This window comes from Nomascus leucogenys, chromosome 23 (genome assembly GCF_006542625.1).
Source record: "Nomascus leucogenys isolate Asia chromosome 23, Asia_NLE_v1, whole genome shotgun sequence".
NCBI lineage: Eukaryota > Metazoa > Chordata > Mammalia > Primates > Hylobatidae > Nomascus > Nomascus leucogenys.
The window spans coordinates 4,926,500-4,943,362 of NC_044403.1; the positions used below are offsets into that span (position 1 = coordinate 4,926,500).

General features: G+C 41.8%; 1 protein-coding gene across 1 annotated transcript in view; it reads right to left on the minus strand.

The window, feature by feature from the left end:
* FAR2 (fatty acyl-CoA reductase 2) overlaps positions 1-16,242 on the minus strand; it is a 197,903-nt gene extending 181,661 nt beyond the window's left edge. Inside the window, exon 1 of the mRNA XM_003265651.3 lies at positions 16,070-16,242. The gene's annotated coding sequence lies outside the window, so the exon portion shown is untranslated. The remainder of the gene's footprint in view (positions 1-16,069) is intronic.
* Between the last annotated feature and the right edge of the window lie 621 nt (positions 16,243-16,863).

Here is a 16,863-nt window from a genome sequence, read left to right on the forward strand (position 1 = left end):
TTGTGTAAAATGTATCACTAGGGTGACACCAACAAGAGAAAATTAACTATGGCAAACTTGAATGGTTGCAAACTTGAAACCACAGCCTAACGTAGGAGAGGTTTACAAACTAATTACTTAAAACGTGAAGCAGACAGGGAATCATCTCTTTAAGCAAGATACAAATATCTGAAAACAAAGAGAAAATATTCAGTAACTTCACCTACATTAATAGTAAGAACTTCTGTGCTTCAAAAAAACACAAAAAAGGAAGTGAAAGACAATTCACAAACTGGAACATATATTATAAACCAACAGTATGAGTCATCGTTAATCTGTGTATGACACCAGGCAACAGTAAGTAAATAGTTCTGTAAGGAACTCCGCTCATACTGCTTTTACTGCTAGGGTGTCTAGATTGCTACTGTGTCCCTGTGATTTAAAAGACACAGGAGAGATACATCTTTAGTTTAGTTTTGTTTTTCCTGCTTTTTTTTTTTTTTTTTTTTTGAGACGGAGTCTTGCTCTGTCACCCAGGCTGGAGTGCAGTGGCGCAATCTCGGCTCACTGCAAGCTCCGCCTCCCGGGTTCCCGCTATTCTCCTGCCTCAGCCTCTCCGAGTAGCTGGGACTACAGGCGCCCGCCACCACGCCCGGCTAATTTTTTGTATTTTTAGTAGAGACGGGGTTTCACCGTGGTCTCGATCTCCTGACCTCATGATCCGCCCGCCTCGGCCTCCCAAAGTGCTGGGATTACAAGCGTGAGCCACCGCGCCCGGCCACCTGCTTTTTTAACATCTCTCTACATCTTGGTTCATGCACAATTGGAGACTCATCACACAAACAAAGACTTGTCAAAGTCATGTAACTAGAACAGGGTTCTTCAGTAGCCTCTGTGTCTGTCCTACTCCTCAGTTCATGGCTCAGAGCTGGAGCCCCCTTCACTCTCCCCTCCATTCTTCCCTCTTCTTAGCCTTAGATATGCCCTTCTCCTTTTCCCCTCTCTGCAAGGCCAGCCAGGGTGTCCAGAATACCAAGGGCCTTCAGATGTTGGATGACCAGTATGTCACCAATATCACACACTGTGAGGGAGATGGAAAGTAGGCCTGCTGATACCAAGTGTTGGGCTGGGGAGGGAGTGAGGGTGGAGGACAAAAGAACAGGGAGAGGAAGCTAGCTCATCCGATGCTAAATTACCTTTTGGAGCAGAAGCCAATGCCTGTCTAGATGCAGGCATGAGAAACAAGCAAAATGGCAGCAGCTGTGTCGGCAAAAGTAAACCCAGCTGTATTCCTAGGGACTAACTGCCTCATCAAGGCCTCGTGCCTGCATAAGTGAAGAATGGGAAAGAGACCTAAATAGGTATAGTATGCAACTCCTGATTGTTTTTCCTAAATGAAGCTTGATGCAATCGATTTTGAAAAAGCTAAATGGCCTTAAGGGAAACACTTCCATAGTACTGTATGATGTGTTGAGCTCTGTCCTAAGCAGGTAACACACATGAACTCATTTACTTCTCAATACAGCCCCTTAGAGGGTATCTATTATTAGGTCGAACCATATGAAATTGCCAACACTCAACCATGTTGACCTACAAAGCGCAATTGTGCATGATTCCATCTGTATTTCACCTGCACTTTACAGATGAAGAAAGCCAGATCCAGAACATTTAAGTAACTTGCTTAATCTTAAACCCTGATCTAGGCAATAGGGCTCCTGTTTCTGTGGTCGTGATTAACTATGGAAATATCTGCCTCTCTACCACACTGAATTAAAATGATGGAAATGGTTTCTTCCAACCTAAAAATTCTATCCACGAATCTGTCTCCCAGTCTCCACACACCTATCTCTTCTTGACTTGCCTGTTTCTTTTGAAATGATATCACTGCTCACTCAGTCACTCAGCTGGAAATCTCAGAATGGATTTTGATTTATTTCTCTACCAGCAGAATTCAAATCAGATTTATTAAGTCTATCTCAGCAGGAGCTGCAGAACCATAGGACATGAGAGTGGAAAGGAACTTTAGAGATAATCTGGTCATTTATCTGATGTAGATATAGAGCACAATCAGGACAACAGTCTGAACTCCTGGGTTCTGGTCACTGCTCTTCTCTATCTACTACAGTTGTCACATTGCACAAATGCTGTGGATAATACGTCTTTGCTTCTCCCTTTGGGACCAACTGTAATGCTGTAACTCTCACATATGACAATAGCTTGACTCACTAAACACATACTCAGTGTCAGTCACTCTTCTAATGGAAGAATGAATTAGCAGAACAACTCTATGGTGGTTACTATTATAAACCCCATTTAACAAATAGAAAACTAAGGCACAGAGAAATGAAGTGATTTGCCCATGGTCACACATCTTGTAGACTAGCTCTAGAGGCTATGTCCTCCATTCATCCTTCATCCTGTCCTATCCTTCAGTGGGCAAACCTCAGACTTTGAGAAGGGGTTCCCAGGTCTCCCCTCACTCTGGGATGAGTTGAATGTACTATCTGCCAAACTCTCAGAGCCTCTATTCATTATCACATTTATGTAAGTGACTACTTAGTTGTCTATTTTCTCCACTGGATTGCAAATGCCTTCAGGGCAATGACTGTGTTTTACTCTTCTTAATATTCACAGAATTTAATACAATACTTGGTACAATAATCATTGAACAAATACTTGTTGAATGAATGCATGAAAGAATGAATGGCCACCTAGCTAATCTTTCTGCCTTCAATCTCTCCTTATTCCACGTCTTCCATCTTGATGAGAGTTGGGAGAACTAGTGAGACATTAAATGTATAAGTATAATGAAGACAAATGGGCCCTTCATTTGCCTTCCTTAATAATAAAAGATAAGCCTGTTGGTTATTTCTCCCCAAATGTTTGGTCATGACCTTTTCACACTATTAATTTTTTTCACCAATAACCCTTACGTCTAGGATCCAAATTGGTTTTAAATTGTATACTTTGATTTTTTAGGGTGATCTATTTCCAAGAGGATGCATTTATTTGTTTCATTTTACTTAATCTATTAGACCAGAAATTAGGTTCCTGCAAGCAGATTAAATGAGCATTTGACCTTAACACTGAACATCCTAGGCTATTCACAGTCAAAATGGGCTGCAGAAGTCATTATAGTGAGACATGTTTTAAATGACTTGATCCTTAAATGTGTTCATTCTGAGGTATCCAGACTGCTACTGTGTGCCTGTGATTTAAAATGAAATGCAGAATTCTAATGACTAATGTTGAGTCAATTGAATATCCACATGGAAAAATATGTATTTTATTTCTCACATCATACAAAAAATTAATTTCAGATGGATAGTATATCTTTTAGTGTAAAAGGCAAAACAACACAATTTTTAGAAAAGAACATCTTGCTTCATGAGTAGGCAAAAAATACTAAGAAGAACAATACTAATAAATTGAACTCTATTAAGATTAAGAATCTGTGTTCATTAAAAGATAAAAAAGAGTAAAAAGGCCAGGCATAGATTGGGAGAAGACATTGACAAAGCACATATCTAACAAAGGAATTGTATCCAAAATATATAACGTATACCCACAAATAACTATGAAAAAGATAGATAACCCAATAGACAAATGAGCAAAGGCTTGGGGACAGCACAAGAGAAGATATCCAAGTGGCCAATAAATATATGGAAAGGTGCTCAATCTTTTCACTCACCAGAGAAATACAAATAAAACTACCATGCCTCACAACTACTCTCTCACCCAAATGGTTAAAATGAAAATGACAGAAAATAAGAAGTGTTGACAAGAATGTGGAACAAGGGAAATTCTTGACTACCACTGTTGGGAGTATTACTTGAACAATCACTTTGGAAAATGCTTTGGCAGATTTATTAAAGCTCTTTGCATAAAGCAATTTCACGCCTAAGTATACCCCAAAGAAATGTGTACGTATGTTTAACAAAAGACATTCTCAAGAATGCTCATAGCAGCTCTAGTCCTAAGAAACTCACAATGGAAACTACTAAAGTCTTCATCAACAGAATGGATAAAGTATGGCATATTCACAGTATGGAGTATATACAGCAATGCGAATGAATAATCTACAAATACACACAGTAATTTGGAAAGATCTCACAAACATAATATTGAGTAAAGAAGCCAGATGTAAAAAAAAGTATTACTGTATAATTTCATTTATACAAACTCCAAAAACTGGTAAAGCTAATCTATGTTTGAACTTAGCTAATCTGTGACTTAGAAGTCAAGACAGTGGATAATCTGGGAGGCACTAGGTACTGACTGCCCGGGAGTATGAGGGGAGCTTATAGTATGCTGATAAATGTTTTTCTGCTTTTCTTTTTTAACTTGGAAGATAGAATCTGGGAGGTGTCTGTGTGTGTTAAATGCATTTGTGATATATTCACTTTTCCACACGGATGTTATACCTAAAAAATAATAAAGATCATGTGGAGAAGAAACTCTTGAAGTCAGTAGTCATTACTTATGTTCACTATTAATCCATACCAAAAATATATGTACTTTTTTTTAGTACACAGAAAGAGGTTTGCAGATAGTTTTATCTCATTTTCCTTTGTGATAATAAGGAGTCAAGTAATAATTTCCTGGGTGTTATGGATTGAATTGTTTTATATGTTGAAGTCCTAAACCTCAGTACCTTAGAATGTGACCTTATTTGGAAATATGATCACTGCAAATACAATTAATTAGGATGAGGTCATACTGGAGTGGGGGGGTCCCTAATCCAATATGATGGATGTCTTTATAAAAAGACAGATACACGCATAGAAAGAAGAGGATGTGAGACACAAGGAGAAGACAGCCATCTATTAGCAAAGAGAGGCTGGAACAGATCCTTCCCTCACAGCTCTCAGAAGCCAACCCCACTGACACCTTGATCTCACAGACATCTAGCCTCCAAAACTGTGAGACAGTACACTTCTTTTGGTTAAGCCACCCAGTTTGTGGTACTTTGTTACAGCAGCCCTAGCAAATGAATACATTGGGAAGACTGAAAGGTTAAGTAACTTGCCTTTGAATACAGCCATATAGCAGGAAGTTAAGTAATTTGCCTTTCGATACGCAGCCATATAGCAGGAAGTGAAGGTGATATCAAGGGTTCTTCTGCACCAGAAACACCCACCTCCCACAGTCTACCTCAATTAGCATCTCATACACTTGGCAAGGCTACTGTAGGGAATGGGGAGCCATGGAAGCTGTTATGCAGGGGAATGATATAATCCTTTCTCTGTTTTGGAACAATGTAATGCTCACGAATCACTGAAGATGAAATACAAAATCCTATTATCCCAAACAGCTGTACAGCCCCTGTGAGGAATCTTCAGAAGGCATCTTTCCTGACCTGACAGTGGCCACAGTCTAGAGAGCTTCAAGGAACTAAAATGGTCCACTTAATGGCTCCTAAAGCAGTCATTACCCCATGTTGTTCTGGTTATGAACTCTGTGAAAATCTGCTGAAAACTAGAAATCCTCTCATCAGACAATGCCCGTACTCATCTAGTTCAGGAGAATAAGTAAGGACTTATAGGGCAGATGGTTGGTTTTTGATCTTGCCTCCAGAAATAAAGACAGATAGCTGAAGATAATGGGGTTTTTCCACTTATCTTAGAGGAAGTAAGCAACTAACTACTGATCCTATGCCAAGACTCAACGGTATCATTCTGGAAACTTCATAACTTCTTCACATTGGTTATTTTTGCTCTTCCCCTCTCACTTTCCCCACAAGGATTAGCACTTAAGTACTTAAAACGCCAAGAGTTTGTGTCTATCGTTAGATACAGAAAGGAAAGGAAAGCTAGAGGACGCAAGCTAGGTCTCAGCCAGCTTGAGGAAAGAGAGGATCTGGTGACACAGTGAGTAAACGAGAGGAGAGACACACAAGCTAATAACCCCTAAGCCTCGCGGTGGTGAATCAAGAACATTGTTTTCTTGGGAAGAATTTTCATGATCTTCCCTATGGAATTTTTAATATTTCATTTCAACTCCATTTCCCATCATAGTCTTTTTTTTTTTTTTTTTCAAGACAGAGTCTCACACTGTCACCCAGCCTGGAGTGCAGTGGCACAATCTTGGCTCACTGCAAGCTCTGCCTCCCAGATTCACACCATTCTCCTGCCTCAGCCTCCCGAGTAGCTGGGACTACAGGCACCTGCCAACACACCCAGCTAATTTTTTGTATTTTTAGTAGAGATGGGGTTTCACCATGTTAGCTTGGATGGTCTCGATCTCCTGACCTCATGATCCGCCCGCCTTGGCCTCCCAAAGTGCTAGGATTACAGGCATGAGCCACCGTGCCCAGCCTCCCATCTTACTCTTATTGGTGTTAAGTGCTTGGTGCTATGGGAAGTCAAGTCATTGACTGGGGCTAGTTAGGAGAGGGAAGAAGGGAAAATAAAGATATAGGAGCATTGTATATTTACACATTGGGTATCATTACTGAAAAATTGCACAAACTCCAAGTTGCAACCGGCCCAATATTGCTCAAAGAGTAGGGGGTACTAAAATTTGAGGGCTGGTACTATAACTTGTTTTGCATTCTATTTGCAAAGCTAAACACCCCGCCTGGCACATAGTAGGTACTCAGTAAATAGTACGAATGAATAAATGAATGAATGGAATGGAATGGTCATGGGGTTTGCAGTCATAAGATGTGGATACTAGCCTCGATGCACCCACCAACTAGATGTGTGACAAGCCACTTTATGTCTTCAGGACTGGCTTTTCTTTTCTTTAACAGAATTGAACCAAATATAGATATGGTACTTGAACATTCTACAGTTTCCAGTGTGAATATACTTAGTTAAGACAAAGCTATTTGCACTCACTACTATGTACTGTAGACAAGATGGTGTGATATGTGCCAACATATAGTATGTCTAGGAGTTCAAGGAAGTCTAATTTGGGAAAAGTTTGTTCTGTCCTAAAAGAAACTGAGACCTAAATTTACCAAGTGTCATCCTGTGATCAGCAACGCACTCAGCGGCACTTGCATAACCATTGCCTCCGGCAGGACTGCACCAAAATAGAAGAAGGAAAAGAAGGAAGAGGCAATGTCACACTTCTGCTAAGAAGAGAGTTATGGCAAGTACAAGTTGCTGAGAAAGAGGCAAACTGCTCATTTGGATGAGGGAAATTAATTCTTTCAAGCCATCAAAGATTCCTGCAGCTTTGAGAATAGTTTGGTAAGTGGAACTCAATCCCCAGAAAACTCCTTGGTAAAAGAACAGGTGCCCATCTTTCAGCTCATGTGCTTAGCTTCAGGGCAGATATGTCCTGAAGGTCTTGTGTAAACAAAACACAAGTGAAATAATATTCAATTCAAAATGAGACAATAGTTACAGTGAAATAGAAAGAGAAATACAAAGTTGGTTTTTATTAATACTTTTACTTATTATTTACTGACATCATGTTGGTTTTATTAATATTTACTTAATTAATATCTATCAGGAACAAATATTATTTTAAGTAAACAGTTTCTCTTAAGTTTTAGGCAAATTGCTCTATGATTTCATTAACTGAATACGATCCATCTTTAAGATGCTAAAACTATGTTACTTCTATACATGCACAAACACTGACTTGTTACAGTTTCTTTTACTCAGTTTATCCATTTCTTCTGGGCAGATTCTTTTGGTTTCTTGACAATACTGTGCACTGGTGAATCTAACTCTGCTGGAAGTGCTTAAGTGATTTCAAATATGTTGGGACTAGACACTTAACTTAATTGCCATCCTAATTTCCAAGGATCTTGCTTTCAAGGATACCTGGGATTTTTCTCACTTCTGGGGAATGTGACCTCTCAATGACCTGTGATAAATAGTGCACGATTTTTTAAAAAATGATCTAAAATGTGGGGTGTTTTCACAACAACTATTTCTCATTTCTTGGCTCAGGAAATATTATTCTTGCCTCCTATGGTCATCCTGTTATTCATCAGCAGATGCTACTGATCCAAAAACTTCCCAGCTAAGGTGGAAGGATGAGTAAATGGTTGGAGAAGCCATATTTTTGTCTTTTCTACACAAATTCACAGGGAGGAGTGTTTGCTTTCTCTTCCTCCCTTCAGGTGTGGGCTTCAATGTTTTGGGGCTGTCTCTGGAGAAGCCTGGGAAGTTAAAATGCCTTAAAAGCAAGATGTCCAAAAGCCATCGGGGATACATATTACCAACTGCAGGTTGAAAAATGCTTTTGCAAAACTGCAGCGGTTAAGGATACAAAATGATCTAGGACTTCGAAATAATACAGCTAAATCAACAAGCAAATGTTATTCTTAGTGTCTGGCAATTATAGTAAGACTTTTTTTTCATTATTTAACCACATTGTTTAATCACTTTTCATTGTTTAATTGCATTGTTTAATCACATTGTTTTATATATATATACATGTATATAAAATGTTCTTTGCTTTAATACAGGTGTTGATTAAAGTGGGAAAATGTCTATTGAATGAAGATGTCACCTGAAACCAGTCCTCTTTATAAAGTCAGATATCTCACAGAAATCTTCCAATCAATATGGCTGGCAGTGAGACCCATAATCCAAACTCTGTGATCACACAGCACATCCTCATCTACAAATATTTTATGACAGCAGTAACAGAGCCAAGCACCAGGTCTCGAGGGTCTTATTTTCTGACTGTATGTTCCATGGAAATACCTGGACTAGCTATTCCAAAATCTCCCCCTGTGCTGTGACAGCTACTAATGAAACCCCTGGGGAGCCTCACACCAAAGATTCTGATTCAGTAGGTTTAAGGTGGGAACAGAGAAATTTGTATTTCTGTCACCCAGAATTGAGGCTGTCACCCCTAAACTACCACTCTTCATACAAAAGTGTGCATTAATAATAAAAAAAAGATTGGCTTCATTATTGAAATAAAAATCAGAGGTGACTACTCATAGGAAATCCAATCTGCTCAGAGGTAACAAAAGAAAACAGTTAAGTTATATTAGATTTAATTTCCCCCTTACCTCTGGAGGCCGTAGTTTTATTTATCTGAGTGCCTATCCTGTATATATGAGATCAAATGTTTGAATAAAATTTAAAAGTGATCACCTTTGCGACTGTCTTCTTTCTGCTCTTTACATGGGCATGTAGCGTTAGCAACACTAGCCATCAACAAAAACTGGCATTGTCACAACTCCAATGCCAAAAATAGTTTGTTTCATTTTTAAAATTAATATCATTTTAAATTTACAAGTTATAATTTCATACATTCAGAGGATACAGTAGCCATCACTTATCTTTTTTTTTGGTGAGACATTCAAAATTTACTTAGTTATTTTTAAATATACATTATCATTGACTATAGTCATCTTGTGCTGTGCAGTAGATCTGCCTCCTGCCTAACTGAAAATTTGAACCCTTTGACCAGTAACTTCCCCCCACCTCCCCACATCCTGCACCCCTACCACTTTTTCCCTTCAACCTCTGGTAACCACCATTCTTCTCTCTACTTTTATTTATGAGTTCAACATTTTCAGATTCCACCTAAAAATGAGATGATGCAGTATTTCTCTTTCTGGGCCTGAATGCCAATAATGTTTGAGGACCTACTAGGAAGTCGATTTAACTATTTTATTTCTACCCCCTCATAAATTAAACAAATGAAAAACAAAACAATTAAGATTACCTATGGCAGGTGAGTTTCATAGCCTAGAGCAGGGGTCAACAAACATTTTCTGTAAAGGACCACAAGGTGAATATATTAGCTTTAAAGGTCATAATCATTGATTGGTTAAGGCACTAAAGCAGTCATAGCCAATAGGGATGACTAGATGAATGATACAAGCTGTTTTCTGATAAAACTTTATTTATAGACACTGAAGGTGAAATTTCATATAGGTTAAATTTCCTATAATTTTTCCCATGTCACAGAATATTATTCTTTTGATTTTTTCAAAGTTTTAAAAATATAAGAACCATTCTTAGTTCAAAGAATAAACAAAAAGGCAGCGGCCAGATTTCAGCCTCGGGCCAAAGCTGCTGACCCCTGGGCTGGAACACAGAGCTGATGAAGCCATGGAAGAAGTCTACAGCTGTGTGAACCTGTTTCTTCCATCATGCTCTGCTGCACTGTTCTTTGGCCATAAGTTGCATTTCTGCTTCCAGCCTACCACCATGCAAATGCATGGGGATCCAGGAAGTGGATATCTGAGCCTCAAAAACCAAGGTTCCTACAGATGCCCTATGTAGTCACACTGTATTGCCCTGCAGGGGATGGCTTACAAGGATCAGATAAGGCCCAGGCCCACCACGGGACCTAAGAGGCCCTGGGGAGTCTTCCCCATTGTTTATGCCTCGGGTCACATGTATTAAGTATAGACTTGACAAAATGTATCTTGATGAGGTCCTGCAGAACCTTGCCAAAGAAGTAGAAATGAAAAACAAACAACAACTTTGCTTTTAATCAGACTGCAGATCCTGTTTCTGAATATCATCCACAGAGCAGAGTTGTTTTCATCATCAACTTAATGCCTATTAACAGAGTCAATTCCAGTCTCCCACTTTCCACCAGCTAAGTAGGATTAAAGAGATGAGAGAAGCTTATGGTTAATAGAGAACTGTAGATGTTAAAAGGTTTAATCTATTAATGTCGGACAGCATTTCCCAAAGCATGTTATGCTGAATGCTGACTCTCTTAGATGTTCTGCTGGAAAAGCATTTCAAGGTCAAGTTTAGGAAATGTAGCATAAAAGATCTCTCCTTTCTTGAGGATTATTAACATGCATTAGGACATTAAAGGCTCTGAGGATTCCTGCAATAAAACTGGTTAAGTAGGGGCCGGGCGCAGTGGCTCACGCCTGTAATCCCAGCACTTTGAGGCAGGCGGGTCACAAGGTCAGGAGATCGAGACCATCCTGGCTAACACGGTGAAACCCCGTCTCTACTAAAAATACAAAAATTAGCCGGGTGTGGTGGTGGGCACCTGTAGTCCCAGCTACTCAGGAGGCTGAGGCAGGAGGATGGCATGAACCTGGAAGGCAGAGCTTGCAGTGAGCCGAGATCACGCCACTGCACTCCAGCCTGGGCGACAGAGCGAGACTCAGTCTTAAAAAAAAAAAAAAAAAAAAAAAAAAAAACACAACTGGTTAAGTAGGTTAAATCAAGTGTTTCTCAAAGTCATATCATCAGGGGAGCTTTTCTTCCTTTACTTAACTGTTAATATCCCAAGAAAATAATAATTCATAGACTGCAGTTTAGGAAAAACTGCTATAGACAAGGCAGAGGAATGACAGGGTTTTAAGCAGGGGAGTAAATTATGTTTGGAATAATTATTTTGGAGAGGATCAGATCTTTCTTCCCTAATTTTTCTCATTTTAGGAAATTATACCATATTCCATCTATGTGCTCAAGTCAGAAAGACAGGAGCTATATCTGTCATGCTGATAACCTTTTTAAAAAATTATAAAATGCAAGCATGATTTTAAAAATCATTCAAACAGCAGGGAGGATAGTATGAAAAGCAAAAATCTCCTCTCTCCTTTCTCTCACCCCTATTCCAGCAGCCAGTATACTTTTCCAGAGGTGATAACCAGGGAGATCAGTTTTTGTTTTATTTTTCAGTTCTTCTTATGGCATCTCTAAATCATATGCATCTGAGCCTACTGTTTTGGATTATAAGCATTTAGCAGTATCTGTTAAATGAATTCATTCCCACTCTTCTTTCTGCCTCACCCACCTCCCATATCCGATCTATCACCAAGACATGTCAATCCAACTCTCAAAACACACCTCAAGTCCGTGCCCTTCTCTCTCTCCTGCCTGACAGTACTCTCACCTGCGCTCTGTCCTCCCTGGTCTTCCTACCTCCAATCCTTTATCCCTCCAGTTCACTTTCCTTATTGTCTACATAAAGAGTTCCTCAAAATAGAAATTAGAACAGTCTCTGGCTTAAAAGTCTTCAATGGCAACCCACTCAAATTAAATTCAAGATCTTTATCAACACCTGTGAAGCTGGGCATGATCAGCCACCTGCTCCCCTCTCCAACTGGTGTCCTGCCTCTCAGCAGGGCCCTCACCTAAGTGCAGTCACAGGGCCTGCCTTCTCTCTGTCCCTGGAATGCTGCAAGCTTTTTCTCTTAAGACCTTCCCATTTGCAATTTCCTGTGCCCAGATTGCTTTTTCTCTTTGTTGATTTTTTTTTTTTTCGTCAAGTTCACCCCTATGCTTCTTTCCAATAGCAATTGAAATCTTTCTTTGTCAACGAGCAAGCCTTCTCAGAACACCGAAATGGAGTCAGCGCCCCTGATTGTTTCTTATAGCATTCTGTTCTTCTCCATGCTACTTCCCACAATGTATTCCTACATGTTTATTTTGTAAATGTCTGTAGGTTCCAAAAAACTAGGGAACACGTCTGCTTTGTTCAACACCAAAGGTGGAAAAGTTGGCAGTGTCTGGTCACAGAATGGGCTTAATAATTATTTACTACATGAATGAAGCTAGCCAGAGGGAATTTCTCTTACAGAGTTATCTCCAGCCTTTTCCTTACATAAAACTTCAGCTGCATCCAGATATTCCTTTTCTGCACACTTCCCACCCCAAAGTGCCACTGTGGTCCCTGGGCACCCAAAAGTCTTGTTTGTTCATCTCTATTGCAGAACTTTAAGGGCTATCCCTAAGGGCCTTTCCTCTTATGCTTCCCTCAGCATTTCAGCATATTTTATTCTCTTAGGAATTCATTGCACTTATTTTCTGCACCATTCATTTGGTGCCAAATCTTCTATTGCCTTGTAACTACTTATTTGCTATTTTAAATTAATACCTTATATTGACATATTTGTCTTGCTAATGATGTCATAAGTTTACTGAATACAGGAACTGTTACTTTGTATCCTAAAGTACACTGCATGCCCCTGCACAGAGTAATTGCATGAACAACGAATCTCCATTCATCCCTTCTAGTGCCCCCATTAGAAGACCTTAATAAAGGAGTTTGATCAATTCCCTTTCACGCTATTTTATTCCTCAGTGGTTCTGAGTGTGTTGCCATCATGCTAACAAGGACAGCTGGAATAAAGATAAGTTTTGAAGTCAGAGAGTAGTTAAGGGAGGAGTCTGGGGACAGAGGACTTGCCTGTTTTCTCAGTTCCTCTTTAAGAGGCACCTGAGTTACAAAAGGTCACTAGGTGTATTTGGCAAGAGACTAGGTGTACTTTAAATTGATTTCCTAGGATATTTTAAAGGATGACTTGATCAAATTTTTGAACTTACAGATTTTTTAAATTAAATGAAGCAAAAAGGATTACCCCCTCAAAAAACTTCAGTCATTGGCTCAGTTTCTCACGGTTCGATGTTTGGATGAGTTAGACCCAAACATTAATTTAATTCAATAACTACCTTCGGGATCCAAGAAGTTATTCTGCACCTTTAGTTGAAAATTCCAATTTTGTCCAAATAATGATATTTCAGGAATATTTAACATACTGAATACTTGGCTACTTTTTGTTTTATTTTCCACCAAACTATAAGGGTCAGAAAGGTTCTACAATCTTTTTAATGTGCTCAATCAGCCTTCCTCAAGCTACTTCTGAAAAATGGAGGGCAAAGTTTAACCCTTCAACAACAGCATATTTTTTAGAAAAGAACTATTCAAAGTCAGTAGACATTTTTTACAATTATTACCTTTTTACTTAGAGATAATACAACCTTGAAAATAAAGAAAGTAGAAGGTGTCATCTGTTGTCTTTATTTTGTCAATGAGGAAACTGAAATATAGGAAGGCTGAATGACATGTCCAAGGGCACCTAAGTGAGCAGCAGATCAATTTCAGGTTTGTACTGGAGAACTCACTGTAAATGTGGGACTGCTGTTAAGACAACACTGTCATTTGGTTAGTTTTAGACCAAGTTTGCCAGCCTGGGGTCAGGATATAATTTGTAAGACCCAGTTCAAAATGAAGATTCAGGGCCTCTTGTTTGAAAATTATTAAGCCAGCAGACGGTGATAGCAGAACATTACCAAATGCAGGGCCCTTCCAAGTGCAAGGCCCTGTGCAGCTGCAGTTTTGCATTTCCATGAAGCTGGCCCTGCCTGGAGCCTCTAGACATCTAGAATGTAGGAGGTTGGGCATCAAGGAGGCCATGAACTCCTGAAATTATAGGTGGAATTTTGTGTTAATATGTATGTATTTGTCTTTCATATTCCATAGCTTTCATCAGATTCTCAAATTGGTCTGTTACCCTCTTCAAAGGTAATACATGTTCCAACAGAGCCCACAATGTCAGAATATATTGGTAGGGACAAGCATGCTGGTGGTCACTGTGCATGATCCTTCACAAGGCTATATTTGTGAATAAGTAAGTTTTCATGAGTGCATGGGAATTAATGCAAAATCAAGGAATTCTTAACACTGATGAGATGTTGCCAGAAACAAATGCACTCAAGAATGCTTCTTCCTCAGGAGATAGGAAAGCAGATGGTGAGATGGTCAAGATGATCATATGCTTTATAAACCCCAAAGTGATACCCTAATATAAGCCATTTTATTTATTTTCAACCTCTCCCTCTTCCTCTGTAATTGGATGTCACATTTTACCTTCCTTTAAGGAAAGGATATTTTCGTTTACTTTAATTAATAGCTGTACGATTTACCAACTCATGGTGATTTACATCTCTTTTATAGATAATTATAGCCCAATGTTAGAAATAGGAGTAAGTGAGGAATTTGTTAATACAGCAGGGGCAGAAGCTGCCCTCAGAATTAGGAAAAGAGTACTGTAAAGATGTGGATCCTGAGAAATACTACCAATGAAATACTGACACACGCGTCGGCCTGGTAAAAACCTCATGCCCATCTCCTAAAAGTCTCACACACAAATATCCCTTCTGCGGAAATGCCTTCTCTTGCAGTTTAGGTGGCTGCCTTAAATTTTTATTTAGTCCCTTGCCCCCCTTTCTAAATTCTGGACTAACTACACCTGTCAGTCAAATCTCCAGCTCTTATAAATGGGAATATACAGAGATGGATAATTGAAGCCACGGGGTAATTCTCAAATTTCCATTTGCACAGTGTCAAACTTCTCTCGACCTAGCAAACAGAAAAGCACGATCCACCTGAATTTCCTGGTCACTTTTCTGACCCTACTGTGTCCTTGCTCATCACATAATGGGGGGGCACTCTATGTGATTCAACGAGTGGCCAAACTCTTCCAGATCCAGCGATAACCTTGGTTGCTCACACCACATAACTCATGCATGGAAGAAACGGTGCCCACCGCTAGCAGCTGAGACGCCTTCCTCTGGTTTGTAGGATAAGATTGGGCGTGAATTGTTTTAATAGACTGAGACTGCCCCGCAGGTAATTCTACTTGCTGGGAGTGTTGAGCAGCCTTCCTGCAAGCCATCTACTCCAGCTGGAGTCTTCTGGCACCTGCTCCCCTGCACTCCCCCAGGATGCCCAGGCCACAGGAAGATGTCTAAAACTTCCTACAGGGGCAAACCCCGCCCTGGCCTCACCAGTCGCCCCAGCGCGCGTCAGCCACGACCCAGGCGAGGCCCAGGTGGGAGGGTAGGGACGTGCGCAGCCTGAGGTGGGGCTGGGGGCTGGCAAGGACCTGCTCCGGGGACCAGGGCTGGGCGCTCTGGCGGCCCCGGGCACCGGGAGGGGACCTAGGACGGCTGCCGTTTCACACGTGGCCCCGGCATTTGCGCGCTCTCTCTAGGAATAGCCCCAAGAGCCCAGGAGGCCTGGGCGGGACCCGGCACCGCGCCTCTCTTCCTCGGTCCCCAGTCCCCACGGCGCGGCCCCCCACATTAACCTTGCCGGGTCCTTCCCGGCTCGCTGCCCTTTGCAAACCCCGCGCGCCCCACCTTGGCGGGCTCCGCCGACGCCAACCGCGCGTAAACGGACGGTGACAACGGGGGTGCAACCGGGGGCAGCTTCAGGGGCAGAGCCTCCGCAAATGCTTCTCTCCTCCCACCCGGCCTCACACCCACCCTCCTCGAGGTCCCGCCGGGAACCGCCCCGCCCTGCGAACCCAGCCGAGCCCTCCCTCCCGGGCCACCCCCAGTCCGGTCTCTGCCTTTGGAGCGCGTGGGCTCTGCGAGCGCCAGGACGGGGGTCCCTGGAATACCTGTTCCTCCAGCACGAGGATAGGGTTCAACTAGTGGTCCTCTAAATCCTGCTCCTTCACCGAGGCTACGGGAAGCGCTCCAGCCACAAGGAAACGGCTCCGGTCTTTCGGCTCCCAAACGTGACACTCTATATATCCGGCTCGGAGACTGGGTGTGGGGCGGGAGGAAACCACCCTCCCTCCGACCTTCCCCGTCTCCGCCGCTGCCTCGGCATGGGGCGCGGAACCGGCGGCAGCCTCAGCCCGGGCGGGAGGAGGGCGAGGGGCCAGCGAGGGCCCTACAGGTCGCGGGGCGACAGCATCGTGGGCAGGGCGGCTGCGCGCGCAGGCCCGCCCCGCGCTTCCATTCATTCAGCACCAGCGGATCCACTGGCTATGACTCCCGCATTTGTGTGGTTGGGGGGAGGGGGGTTGATTTTGGTTTGGGTGGGTTTTGTTTGTTCGTTTGGGGCTTTTGTTTTGTTTTGGGTTTTGGGGTTGGTTTCTTTTCTCCATTTTTTAATCAGTGGGGGAGGGGACAAGGAAGCTAGAAAGGCGCCCCTCTCTGGTGTGGGAAAGGAGAACTCCCACACCGTGAAAGGTGGCGGGGTAGGGGGTGGAGGGAGAGGCTGAGACAGGAGAGAGAGAGATTCAAAGGTTCTAGTCTGAACTGAACGCTTGGGGGACACACCTTTCCCCACCCACCCTAGCAGAAAAGGCAGCCAAAAATCCCAGTTTACTCAGCTTGACTACACTGCACATCCCGTGGGAGGGATGCTCTTGTATCTGCTAAAGGCACTGCGGAGGCGCCCCGC